Source organism: Cricetulus griseus, chromosome X (assembly GCF_003668045.3).
Source record: "Cricetulus griseus strain 17A/GY chromosome X, alternate assembly CriGri-PICRH-1.0, whole genome shotgun sequence".
NCBI classification, from domain to species: Eukaryota; Metazoa; Chordata; class Mammalia; order Rodentia; family Cricetidae; genus Cricetulus; species Cricetulus griseus.
The window spans coordinates 23983305-23998482 of record NC_048604.1 but is presented as its reverse complement, the minus strand read 5'-3'; positions in this window follow the sequence as shown (position 1 = coordinate 23998482).

The following is a 15178-nucleotide window of genomic DNA, read 5'->3' as shown; positions in this document are numbered from 1 at the left end:
TTATGCTGCAGCATGCTTAATCTATTAGTGGTCATATCCAGCTTAACACATTCACCTGTGAACCTGTGGATGCAATAATATTCTTTTACTTAATATTTTGATATTCCATTCTGTAAATGTACCAGTTTTTAACTGTCCATTCATCAGATTGTAGACAACCAGGCTGCTTTTATTTCCTTGGTCTAATGAAGGAAACAGCCAGTACACATGGATAAGCAAGGATGTTTATACTCAATGTTTACATAGAAAATTCCAAACAGACTCCTGGTCATCTAATGTGTTAACATGTTAGAATCATAACTACATGTCAGATAATAGAGAAAATTCACAAAGCTTTTAAAATCCTTAATTGAATTTGCTTATGAAAAGAGCTAATTTTATTTACATATTATTCATAAGTAACTGTAGTGGCTATGATGATTCGATAAAATTTAAAGACCTGAAATGATAATAAGAGGTAATTCAACAAATTAAAATGTAAAAAATTACATTTACATTAAATACCAACATTATGTATTTTAGTTGGGAGATCATTCAACTAGTAGTAGTCTCATTTTAGGGTATCAGCACTTTAGGACCATTACCCAGTAAAGAGAACTCACTATGTCTTTTTTTCAGTTTTTTGAGACAGGGTTTCTCTGTGGCTTTGGAGGCTGTCCTGCAACTAGCTCTTGTAGATCTAGCTGGTCTGGAACTCACAAAGATCTGCCTGCCTCTGCCTCTGCCTCCCGAATGCTGGGACTAAAGTTGGACGCCACCACCGCCCAGAGTCTTTTAATACTGAAAAAAAGTATTTAACCTAAAACAAAAGGAAGGAGGACATGAGTGTGTTGCCTATGAGTAGAATAGCCCTAATTTCATGTGAGATTATGATTCATGGATACCAATATATTAGGAGTGCTACTTGACAATGAAAGCCTTGGAAGTAAAAAGAACATGTTCATATTACTTCTAGTACCTCTGGTACTTTATTGAACATGAGGTCTTTATAGAGATAACCAAGTTAAAATGAGGAGAGTTTGATAGGCCTTATATTACTCACACCTTTATGAAAAGGGAATTCAGATATAAATATGTCTTGGTGGAAAATAATGTGAAACAGCATAGGAGAATGGCATTTGAGGATGTCAGTAGACCTTTGAATTTATGCTTCTGCAGCCAAGGGACGCTAGGAGCTAACAGGAATTTGAAGAAGAGTGGAAGGATTCCTGGCTCAAAGGATTCCAAAAGAGCATGGCTCCATTGATACTTTGTTTCCAAATGGCAGCCTCTAGAGTTAAATGACACACTCCAGTTTGTCCTGCATTTTTATTAGAGATCCTCAGAAACCGAATTTTGGGAAGGAGAGCAGAGTAGAGAGAATGGCTGTGATGGCTGCTGTTCAGAGTATGTTACTTAACAAGTCTTACCATTAGTTCTGGTCCAGAAAAATAAAGCTAAGTGAAAAAATACAGAAAACAGTAAATCTTAAGCTTGCTTCACTGAGAGTTAATTTTGGCTGAAGAGGACAAGAAGAGTAGAATTTGAAAGTCTGATTGCCAGTTGGCACAGGCAATTATTGATTTATTTTGTTTGGTTTGGTTTTTAAACTTCAACCATTTTTTTTGCTTTATACTCTTTCATTTATTATATGGCTGTGTTTGAGCCACTGGCATGTACATATTTGTGTTTGTTTATGAATCTATAAGAGAACTGTTATTTTTCTTTTCCTGCATGCAGATATAATTTTCACTTCTATAATAAAATGTTTAAAAATAAAATACAGTCACACAGTTCTGGTTTTCATGGACAAGCAATAAACAAAGAATGCTCTGTATGTAGCTGGAAACCTGGGATAGCATTAAACATGCTCTGGACTTCCACACATTTGAGCACTTAACAATTTAAGTCTGTTCAGCGCTGGCTGGTCCTTTTTTTCTAAATTTCCTAGGTGAATAAAACCCACAGAAAAACAGGAAACCTGCCAATCAACCAGCCAGTGACATCTATGAAATATTGGTTCATCTTGGCAGTCATTTTGGCACAGTATTTGTCTTCTGGGAACAAGTGTCTGATTGACAGATACCCTTTTGATGTGGCTGGATGACATTGGTTGCCATTAAGGCCCTAGTACTTTACTAATTAATACGCTCAACCAGCCTTTAGGTCCTATGAAAATACACAGGGCTTATTGTCTTTGGAGAGGCAGTGAGAGAAGTATCATATGTTGTTTTCTTCAATATAGCTTCTGAAATGCAAACACAATCTTCTAGTTACAATTTAAGATTAATTTGCACATTTTATATTAAATATTAAACAGTATACACTATTAGAGGTGGTCAGGGTGTAACAAAAGGAGTAATAGTAATATTGCATAAGGATTCATTCCATCATCTAAACTGTTATGGAAAGGATGAGAGAAGCAAATTACATGTTATTTTCCCCCAGTGCTTTTCTAAGTCCAAAGCCTGAGAACAAAGTGTAGGGTTACTTAAAGAAATAGTACCTAAATTGGTTTCCAGGCATTTCAGGGGATAATCATGATGATCCATTAGAATCTGGGGGAAATTTTAACTTGTAATTAATTTGATTCTTTCCATTTTAACTTTCATTTTATTGAATTTTATGATATCCTTAATGCATTAACGTGGATATAGTTTATAAAAAATAAAGTTCATATATTATGAAACATGGCTTTCTTTTAGATGTAGAAAATAACATTGCTGGGTTGGTTAAGCTTTCTTAATATTAAACTAGTTAGTATATACAGCTTCTTAGAAGGTAATACTATATGAGGATTAAAATATTCTGTTGTAGAAATTATATCAACTCCTCTTATAGAAAAAAGGGGAGATGCTACTCAATAATTGTTATCTATCACTATTGAAAATAATACTCAGTCACCAACTGTAAAAATAAATCTTTTCACCAAGCCACCTGAGCCCTGCTGCCACGTGGGCATCAAAAATAACACACAGAGTCTTATGGTACAATGCTGCTGCCCAATGACTAGGATTTATTAATCTATATATTGTATAAATGCTTATCCGATGAAGGACACCGGCCGCATGTATCCTCTCTTGACAGGCTCAAATCATGACGCCTCTTTTTTACTACATTTCCCAGAATCCTCCTCGACTCCTAGTCCTGCCTAACTTGCTTCCCTATTGGCCAACAGTACTTTATTTATCAACAATAAGACAAACATATAGACAGAAGGACCCCCCCAATCATCTCCTCTTTTCTATCTAAATAAAAAGGATTTTAACCTTAACATAGTAAAATATATAACAAAACAGTAATTAAGTAAGAACTATATTTACAATATTTAGTTCATTAACATTTCACAAGATTTAAAGAAAATATTCTATCATCTATCATTGTAAGTCTAAAGTCTTATATGTATCTTATCTTTTATAATAACTAAAGAAAACTATAACCATAACTATCTGTCTCCAACTCCATCAAAGACCATAGAAGGATAATATATAAACTCTAGATCTGACAGAGACATCTTGCAGCCTGGACAGTCCCCCAAAGTTCCTCTGTAATGTTGGGGCATCCATCTTCAGCCTATAGGCCACAGTGTGTCTGGAAGACTTCTCCATGAAGCAGGAACCATCCAGGACTGTCCTGTTTTGCAAGCTCAGCAGTCACTTTCCTGTGGGTCCTGCATGTCCAGTTTATCAAACAGTCCAGGCAAGAGCAGTTTCCTGCCCAAATGGCTAATCTTGCCATGTTGAATGCAAACTCTATAACAAGTTTCTTCGATGCCCATCCTCCTTTCTGAGGTAATGGGTGTGCCAGGAGCAGTTGTGTCTCACTGTCATGAAAAACCCTAAACCATTTAAGTGCCATATATTCTGTAGGTCTTTGAAAGGTTTTAAGAATATCTATCCATCTCAAATACATCTCTGTATGTCTAGAAAACAGAAGTAACCTAATAATAAGTTCTGACTATTATAGGTGACTATATAATCTGTATTTAATTATGCTTTACATTTTAAAAAATCTGTATAAACACAATACCTAAATAAGAAGAGACATATACATATCACAAAAATGACCTTTAAATTGTATCAATAAAGGAAAATCCATACCAATGCAAAGTATTTATTTATATATCCTATTACCCCATTTTCTTTAAAAGGAGATGGACTGTGATCATTACCATTTATAACTAACCCCATTTAAATGAAAACAAGCATTTATAAACAATATTTGGGAATTTGGGCATCGTTCATTCCAAACTGCTTCCTGATGGTTGGGGGCAATGTCCATACTATGGGGATCATGATAAAACACAGAAATCTGGCCAGGTCCTTGTTTGTGTAGTCTGCAAGGCTGTATCATCTCAGCTGTTGTAGATGATGAAACACCTGGGACAATGTTTCAGGGGGTCTTGCTTGATCAAATCATATTAGTCTGGAAGGAATGCATAGCTTTCCATTTTCTGTGGAAACGCAAGCAAAACTCTTTTCCTAAGTAACCTGTCCTTATATTTAAATTTAGAAGTCAAAGCATTTTTAAAATATGTAGGCTGGATTAATTTAGCAGCATTGATAATCAAATGTCTGTTAGCAGTTGTTGCACCTTCCTTGGCAATCAAACAATTAAAGACAAAAATATAGTGTATAGTATCCAGACTCTCTGTATATTTTCCATCTTTATGAGGCTTTTTCATTACTCTATTTCTTTTACTTTTATGTTTTCCTTTTTATGAGACAAGGTTTCTTTGTGTAACTTTGGCTGCCCTAGAATTCATTCTGTACACCAAGCTGGCCTTGAAGTCAGAGAGATCTGCTTGCCTCTGCCTCCCAAGTGCTGGGATTAAAGGCATGTGCCACCACACCCAGCTACTCTATATCTTCTTTCTCTTTTTTTTAAAAGAACACTTTATCCTGTTTTTTTTTTCTTTCACAAGCCTACATATATTTTTAAACACGGTGTAAACCTACAGAGGTTTTTCTTCATCTTATTCTGTCCTTATAGTAAATCTTGACCTTTTCTGGCCACTCAATCTAAACAGCATTGCTAAAATTAAAGCGTGGCTGCTTTAGCTGCTGTCTTTCCAAGATGGCCTGGGTTAATTTACCACCAGCACTGAGAGCTGTGCTCACTGCCTTGGTCTATGCTGTCATCAAGGAGCATGCTGCCGGCTTGGAGATGTGGTCACTGCCACTGTCAACTGCTCTTACACACCATTCAATTGTTAGCAGGACCTTTTTAAAGAGCCCTGTGGTTTTTTCCACTTATGCTGAGTCATGAAGCCTCTCTCTCTCTCTTTTTTTCATATCAGGAGGGCAATCAGTTAATACTGAAGGCCATTGTTTATTGATGTGCCATCTTTTTTTTATTTTTTTTTATTAGTTCAAGTTAGGGAACAAGCTTGTTTCACATGTAAGTCCCTTCTCCCTCTCCCTCTCCCTCTCCTCACCCCATCCTTCCTCCCCCACCCCCAACCTACCCCCTACCCATCCACCCTCCACTCCCAAGCAGGGTAGGGCCCTCAACGGGGGCTCGGCAAAGTCCACCAAATCTTCCTGTGCTGAGCCTAGGCCCTTCCCCATGTGTCCAGGGCCAGAGTGTATCCCTTCATGTGGGATGGGCTCTCAAAGTCCCTTCTTATAGCAGGGGAAACTACTAATCCACTACCAGAGGCTCCCTGGAGTGCAGAAGCCTCCTTATTGACATCTATATTCAGGGGTCTGGATCAATCTTTTACTGGCCTCCCAGATGAGGTGAGTGACCATGTGCTCTTACCTACATCCAGTCCAAAGCCCCATTCACCCCCATCTCCCTGGGCCTGTGCCTGCTTGGGGTAGAACAGGAAGCCTCTCTTAAAGGAACCATGATCCTCGGCTTGTCTCTGGCAGACAGACATGACCCAGAAATTGCTGCTACCAATAAGTCATGCTTGTCTCTCTTCTTTTGCTTCTAAAATCCCTTTTTAAGCTTTTGTGAAATTTTTATATGGAAGTTTGTAAAACCACGTCCTAACACCATTTTGTAATGATAAATCTTTCCACTAAGCCACCCAAGCCCCGCTGCCATGTGGGCATCCAAAATAACACAGAGTCTTATATTAGTTACAATGCTGCTGGCCAATGACTAGGATTTCTTAATCTATATATTTTATAAAGACATATTTGATCAAAGACGATGGTAGCATGTGACCTCTCTTGCCGGGCTCACATTGCGACTCTTCTTTTTTACTACATTTCCCATAATCCTCCTCGATTCCTAGTCCCACCTAACTTGCTTCCCTATTGGCCAACAGTACTTTATTAATCAATCAATAAGACAAACATATAAACAGAAGGACCTCCCCCACCAACCAACTACTTTGAACAAATGAGTTATATCATTATGAGAAATGACCCTACATCTGCAAGTAGACAAGGTTACCAAATTAACAGTAAAATCTCATATAACTGCATGATGAAATATGAATAGAAAACTGGAGTAATAGAAAATGAATAATAGATATAAAGATGGTCAAAGAGATGATTTGTTTTCTTTTTAAATCTGGAAAAGGAATTTTGAACACCAGAATATGTAACAGTGACTACAGCAACACCATGCTCTTAATAGAAAAAAATCCAGAGTATAGCAAAGGCTGGCTTGTGCAACAGTCTTTTATATCAGCCTTTCCTACAATTTTCTACCAGAGAAAGGGTCTATGGAAAAATGTTTGAAAAGTTGTCTCTAAGCTACTGTAGCTGATTCAATATGACTTTTATTTGTGAAAATGAATAGAAATGAACCTTCTGATGTATGTTTGGTTAGTCAGACTGATGAACAAAAGAACAGATTTCTAAGACTCACTGATGTTTAAAATAAACTAATAAACAAAAACATTTGAATAAATCAGACAAAAATATTTCCTGTTTGTTAATTGTTTACTTTGTTTTCCCTTTTTCATTTTGGTGTGAAAGATCAATCTGAGGATTGTACTTGTATATGGCAAATGTTCAGCAATGGAACTCCAGCCTCATGTATCTTTAAAATCAAGAAACTATTAAGTTCTATACACATAAGCACAAAAAAATGAATAACAATGGGAACTTAAATATGTGGTACAAATGATATTTAACATAAATTCTGAAGAAGGCTCAGATGATGGAGATAGAATAACTTACTGCCCAGTTTATTATCTTTAAATTTGTTTCCAAGGGATTGCCTAGAATATATGACAAAATAATCTAAAATTGTGGGGTATAGGACTTTTCAGGGTTCTAATAAAGAAGTATTGTTTGATGTATTTAAATTAGATTACTAACTACTCTTCTGTCTCTCTTAATATTGTGATATTTTAAATTAAATCTTATACCCCAAATTTCTAGATTCATTTATCAGCTATTTATTCTAATTCCAAGAATATAAATTCCATACATATGGAGAAATAATTTTTCTACATTTGTTCCTGCCTCTATTTATTCTCTAAACTAACCCATAATTGTCCATACAGTATGTGTGTTTGGCTATTTTTCATCGTAAAATAGGTTTATGTTCCTCATTTAACTATCCTCTTCTTAAATTTTTATTGCACACAATAAATGACACTCACCCAATGGCCAAAGATATAAACAATTATGAAGTCCTTTTCATTATCTCACCAGTCAAACTTTGTAATAATCTGTTGACTTAGACAGGTAGACCAATGGAATAGAATTGAAAATCCTGATATTACCCCACACACCTATGAACACCTGATTTTTGACAAACACTCCAAATTTATACGATGGAACAAAGAGAACATCTTCAACAAATGGTGCTGGCATAACTGGTTGCAAACATGTAGAAGACTGCAGTTAGACCCAAGCCTATCGCCTTGCACAAAACTTAAGTCAAAATGGATCAAAGATTTCAACATAAATCCAGCTACACTGAACCTATTAGAAGACAAAGTAGGACATACCCTTGAATTAATCGGTACAGGAGACCGCTTCCTGAACATTACACCAGCAGCACAGAAACTGAGGTTAAAAATTGATAAATGGGACCTCCTGAAACTGAGAAGCTTCTGTAAGGCAAAGGAGACAGACAGCAAGACAAAACGGCAGCCCACAGACTGGGAAAAGATATTCACCAACCCCACATCTGACAGAGGGCTGATCTCCAAATTATACAAAGAACACAAGAAGCTAGTCCCCCAAACACCAAACAATTCAATTAAAAAGTGGGGTACAGAACTAAATAGACAATTCTCAATAGAGGAATCTAAAATGGCTGAAAGACACATGAGAAAGTGTTCAACATCCTTAGTCATCAGGGAAATGCAAATCAAAACAACTCTGAGATACCATCTTACTCTTGTCAGAATGGCTAAAATCAAAAATACCAATGACAGTTTATGCTGGAGAGGATGCAGAGAAAGAGGAACACTTCTCCACTGCTGGGGGAAGTGCCAACTTGTACAGTCACTGTGGAAATCAGTATGGCGACTCCTCAAGAAAATGGGAATGAGTCTACGACAAGATCCAGCAATTCCACTCCTAGGCATTCACCCAAAAGAAACACATTCATATAACAAGCACATATGTTCAACCATGTTCATAGCAGCATTATTTCTAATAGCCAGAAACTTGAAGCAGCCTAGATGCCCCTCAACCAAAGAATGGATAGAGAAAATGTGGTACATTTACACAATGGAGTACTACTCAGCAGAAAAAAAAAAAAAAACAATGGAATCTTGAAATTTGCAGGGAGAATGGATGGGACTCAAAGAAACCATTCTGAGTGAGGTAACCCAATCACAAAAAGACAAACATGATATGTAGTCACTCATATGAATGAGGGACTCTTATGTGGGCCCTGCTTTCACTTTCATCTTCAGCTTGCTGTACTTACTGCTGCAGTGCTGGCTGGCTAGGTTACACTGTAAGTAAAGCTTTTCCCTATTAAATTCCCTTGTATTTTTACCTAGCTCCGTATTGGTAATTTCCCACATTATCACCCTTTACAATTGCCACAAACAACATAAAATATCTTGGGGGTAACTCTAACTAAACAGGTGAAAGACCTGTATGACAAGAATTTTCAGTCATTAAAACACAATTTCTTAAAATATACCTAGATTAAAACTTCAAAATCTAAAATATCCTCTTTTTACAGTGAAAAAAAGAGTAGTCACTACTTCAACCAAGTATAATTTATTCTCTACTTGACAGTTAATCTGACATCATGTATAATCTAGATGTTATGTAGTTCAAGATGTATAGTATCATCTATTAGCAATTATTTATATAATTGCTTGACTTTAATGTAATAAAATGTTTGAGGAACCCAGAATTTGAGAATTTCCATAAGGCAACTCATCTGAGATCCTCAGTATGATTAGTACCGTGAGGAAATCATTGCAGTAGTTGGACTTAATTGATATTAAAGAAGATCAAAAACTCATTAGATTCAAGGGACATTTGTGAATCTTGTACAGATATTGGATCAAAATATATAAATGAAAATAAGTTAGGTATGGTCACATACACAAATAGTCCCAGCATTTCATAGGTAGAGACAGGAGTGTTGGAAGTTTGGCTACATAGTAAATAGAATAAGTAGAAGGAAAAACATAGATGGATAGCAAGTCCCTGTCTCAGTAAAGAATGACTAAACAAATAATAATAAGAAAAACTACAGGGATTTTTGAAAATTAGGGCAATTTGAATAATAATTCTAATTTAGAATAATTTAAATCAATCTTAAATGCAGACATCATGTTGTGTTTACACAAAAGACATCTATGTTTGATAATTCATAGTAAAATAGTCCTTTGTAACAAAGTGTAATGATTTCTGAAGCATATTTTGGTTAGTTAAAAAACAGAGTAGAAAAGAGAACGGAATGTCAATAACTGAATCAATTGTGATAAATCAATGGTATAGAGATATTCAGTGTACAGATCTTAAAATTATTTCGTGGGCTTAATAATATATATATATATTATATATATATATATATATATATATATGTAAAGAAACAGTATATATAGAAAACAGCAACTTTCAGTGCCTACTCTGGTATTTTTTTGCTTCCACTAATTCAGCATGCTAAATATTTTAATAACCTCTTAATTAGTTCCCCTGTCTTTATGCCATTTTCCCCATACCACAGGCTAAATAGATCACTTCAAATGTAAGGCACATGATGTGAATTCTGTCCATGCTTCCATTTGCATGTAAATAACACAAGGAAAATCTCTTATTTCCTTGATCAACCAGTCTAGACCAAACAGTGATCTCCAGAGTAGTAAGTGATCCTGTTTCAAAGGAGGTGGATAGTGTTCCTGAAAATGACATTGGAGGTTGTCCTATGGGCCTCACCTATGTGTGACTGCACATGTATACATAATACCCTCCATGTACATCCATGACAGGTAGATTCATACACACACACACACACACACACACACACACACACACACACACACACACTTTAAAAGAGGAAAAATCTGATTGGCAACATGTGTATACTTTTCTTATTTATTCTCCAAAACTTAAAATTTTACATTTACTTTTAAACCTCCAAAGTAATCCTAAGACAAGGAATGGGAAATGAGAAGAGATGTACCATGGGGTTTTATAGAACCGATCTCCATTTTCTCTTTACCAAGGCCCATACATATTTAGGTAAAACCCCACAATTGCTTTTATTTAGTTTAGAGCTGCTTCATGGTTGTGATTTGTTATTAAGTTACCCTTAGCTAACATGTAATACAGTAATGCTTTTTGATATAAAAATTTATATAAATATTTTCTCTTAATGTTAGCTGATTTAGGAAATATAAAATGAGACACATTTGATTGCTTTTTTGTATTTTTTGGAGTGGAGAGTGAATATAGTACATTTTAGGTTGGTGGCTATGAGTCTGGTATCTGAATCTAGATTTGCTAATTTGTGTTTCAGGCCCTCCACTTTGCCAACTAGCAGACATGCAATCTTGCTATATAGTTACATTATCTATGGACCTTTTTTGTAGTCTGTAACATGAAGTAGGCCTTTAAGACTTTAAATGTTTTAAAATAATAGCATTTATTAATAATAATTCATGTATATATTGAACTAAATGCTCATATTTACTAAAATATTTCACAACTATGCATTTTGACTAAGTGCTTGTTGTTTTCTGTAATGGTTTCCACATACAACAAAGAGACATTTCCTTGATGAAGGGTAAGGACAACACTTAAAGGAGGGTGAAAGAACAAATACTGAATTTCTTAGGGATTATGCTGATGTAGTAAAATGGTGCTTATAGGTTGTCCTCTGAGATGCATGGCTTTACTAGTGCTGATTAGATAGCTTTGTTTCCAGTAACAGGCATGACATTGCTCTTGTTGAACAGGTCTGAAGTCCAATTACTTGAGTTACTGCAAAGTTTTGCATGTCACTGCTGTACCCTTAAACTTATTGTTCCATGCTGGTCATTTTTGTGGCTCATAGGCATTATAGCTGGGTAGGATTGTTGGCTGCCTCCATCCCTTGTAAGGTAGCAGGACACCCTGTGCTACTGTGAATGCTAGTCCTCAGGGAAGAGGCATAAAGGTGATTTCCAGTTCAGAAAACTCTGGGTCCTTTGTCTGAAGTGTATGATGTATTTCTGTTTGTTTGTTTGTTTTTCAAGACAAGGTTTCTCTGTGTAGCCCTGGCTGCCCTGCAACTCACTCCATAGATCAGGCTGGTCTTGAACTCCCAGAGATCCACTTGTCTCTTCCTCTCAAGTGCTAGGATTAAAGTCATAAAGTCATGTGCCATTAGGTCCAGCTCAGCATTTAGAATATTTGTATGTGTTTGTATGTGGTATGTACTTATGTATAATATATAGATATACACATATATTCATATATAGATACACACATATATATGCATGTAACAGTAATTAATGAAAAAAGTAGCCAGGGATTTGAAGGAGAAAAGAGAACAAAGATGGGGTATATGGCAGTGTTTAGAGTGTCAAAAGACAAGGTAAAAATGATGTCATTATATTATAATCTTAAAAAGAAAAGAATGTCGTGACCCAGCATGTCTCAGCCTTAATCCATGAGGTTCGGCCTGAGTGGCTTGTGTGGACCTGGAAACTCCTAGTAACCCAGAGTCGATAAAGACCAAACACAGGCATCTTGTCATCTTTAGAGAGCTCTCAGTTCCTTGTTGTAGAACTAGAGTCATTTCTTTATTAGACATCTTTTCTGCTGTTTCTTAACCACCCTGCCCATACCACGAGGGAACCATTTCTCTCTTTGTTTTCCTCTCTCCTCTGGTCGCTCGCCCCTAATTTTGGTCCCCCTCAAAAGAAGCTATTTTTTTATTTTTATTAGAAAGAAAATTATTTTACATGTCAATCCCAGTTCCCTCTCCCTCCCCTCCTCCCCTGCCCCCACAATTAACACCCTACAAATCCCATACCCTTTTTGCTCTCTAGGGTGGGTGTGGCCTTCCATAGGGGGTCTTCAAAGTCTGTCATATCCTTCAGGATAGGGCCTAAGCCCTTGTGTCTAGGCTCAGGGAGTATCCCTCTATGTGGGATGGGCTCCTAAAGTCCATTCCTATGGTAGTGATAGTACTGATCCACTACAAGAGGCCCCATAGATTTTCAAGGTCTCCTCACTGACACCCACATTCAGGGGGTCTGGATCAGTCCCATGCTGGTTTCCCAGCTATCAGTCTGGGGACCAAGAGCTCTCCTTTGTTCAGGTCAGCTGTTTCTGTGGATGTCATCTGCCTGGTATGGGCCACTTTGCTCATCAGTCCTCCTCTGCAACTGGATTTCAGTTCATTTCAGTGTTTAGCTGTGGGTGTCTGCTTCTACTTCCACCAGCTGCTGGATGAAGACTATTCTATGGCATATGAATTAGTCATCAATCTCATTATCAGGGGAGGGCATTTAAGGTAGCCTTTCCTCTGTTGTTTGGATTGTTAGTTGGTATCATCTTTGTAGATCTCCAGACATTTCCCTAGTGCCTGATTTCTCTTTAAACCTATAAGAGATAATATAATAGAGGGAGACATTATAGTCTCATTCTCCTAGATACCTCTCTCCTCCCCCCATGCTCCCAATTTCCTCAGGAGATTTTGTCCCTTTCCCCCTCTCCAGGGGACCATGTATGTCTTTCTTAGGGTCCTCCTTGTTTACCAGCCTCTGGACTGCACGCTAATAATCCTTTACTTTATGTCTAAAATCCACATATGAATGAGTACATACCATGCCTGTCTTTTTGTGTTACCTTGATCACAATGGTTTCTTCTAGTTCTATCCATTTGCCTGCAAATTTCAAGATTCCATTGCTTTTTTCCCACTGAGTAGTACTCCATTGTGTAAATGTACCCCATTTTCTCTATCCATTCTTCAGTTGAGGGGCATCTAGGTTGCTTCCAGGTTCTGGCTATTACAAACAATGCTGAGATGAGCATCGTTGAACAGATGTCCTTGCTGTATGAATGTGCTTCTTTTGGGAATATGCCTAAGAGTGGGATTGCTGGATCTTGTGGTAGACTGATTCCAATTTTCCTGAGGAATCGCCATACAGATTTCCAAAGTGGCTGTACAAGTTGGCACTCCCACCAGCAGTGGAGGAGTGTTCCCCTTTCTCCACATCCTCTCCAGCATAAACTGTCATTGGTGTTTTTGATTTTATCTATTCTGACAGGATACAAGCTTAACTTAAAAAATCAGTAGCCCTACTATATATGGATGATAAATGTGCTGAGAAAGAAATCAGAGTGACATCACCCTTTACAATTGCCACAAACAACATAAAATACCTTGGAGTAATGTTAACCAAACAAGTGAAAGATCTATATCATAAGAATTTTGAGTCTTTAAAGAAAGAAATTAAAGAAGATACCAAAAAATGGAAGGATCTCCAATGTTCTTGGATACAAAGGATCAGCATAGTAAAAATGGCAATCTTGCCAAAAGCAATCTACAGATTCAATGCAATCCCCATCAAAATCCCAACACAACTCTTCACAGACCTTGAAAAAACAATTCTCAACTTTATATGCAGAAGCAAAAGACCCAGGATAGCCAAAACAACCCTGTTCAATAAAAGAACTTCTGGAGGCATCACCATCCCTAATTTCAAGCTCTATTACAGAGTTTATAGTCCTGAAAACAGCTTGGTATTGGCACAAAAATAGACAGGTAGACCAATGGAATCGAGTTGAAAACCGTGATATTACCCTGCAAACCTATGAACACCTGATTTTTGACAAAGAAGCTAAAGCTATACAATGGAATAAAGAAAGCATCTTCAACAACTAGTGCTGGCATAACTGGATGCCTGCATTTAGAAGACTGCAGATAGATCCATGTCTATCGCCATGCACAAAACTTAAGTCCAAATGGATCAAAGACCTCAACAGAAACCCAGCCATTAGAAGAGAAAGTAGGAAATTTCCTTGAACGAATTGGTACAGGAGACTGCTTCCTGAACATAACACCAGTAGCACAGATACTGAAACCAACAATTAATAAATGGGACCTCCTGAAACTGAGAAGCTTTTTGTAAGGCAAAGGACACAGTCAATAAGACAAAATGACAATCCACTGATTGGGAAAAGATATTCACCAACCCCACATCAGACAGAGGGCTGATCTCCAAAATTTACAAAGAACTCAAGAGCTGGGCTTTGTTGGCACATAACTTTAATCCCAGCACTCGGGAGGCAGAGGCAGAGGCAGGATTGCTGTGAGTTCGAGGCCAGCCTTGTCTCCAGAGCGAGTGCCAAGATAGTCTTCAAAGCTACACAGAGAAACCCCATCTCAAAAAAAAAAAAAAAAAAAAAAAAAAAAAACAAAAAAAAATGTTTTGGTTTTTAGACATGTGCCCAGCAGCATCGGATTTTTTGTGTTGATTGTGGTATATGATCTCATGTCCTGATGCTTGAGTAGCAAGAGCTGTTACTCATTGATCCTTGTCTCTTACCTCCAAAACTAAAACTTCTGAACAACAATAAATTATATTATGATAGTGAAAATATAAATTGTGAAAAAATAAAATATGTAAAATTATATCTGACAGTTCTATACTATCTTAGATATAAAATAAACACATGGAAACGAATAGACAAAGACAAAATAAAATAAAATGAGAAATTAGCAGTAGTCAAAATACATGGAAGAATAGAAATATGGCACTTGCTGTCTAAATAAACAATCTGATTCAGATCCCATGGATCCATGTGGTTGAAGAAC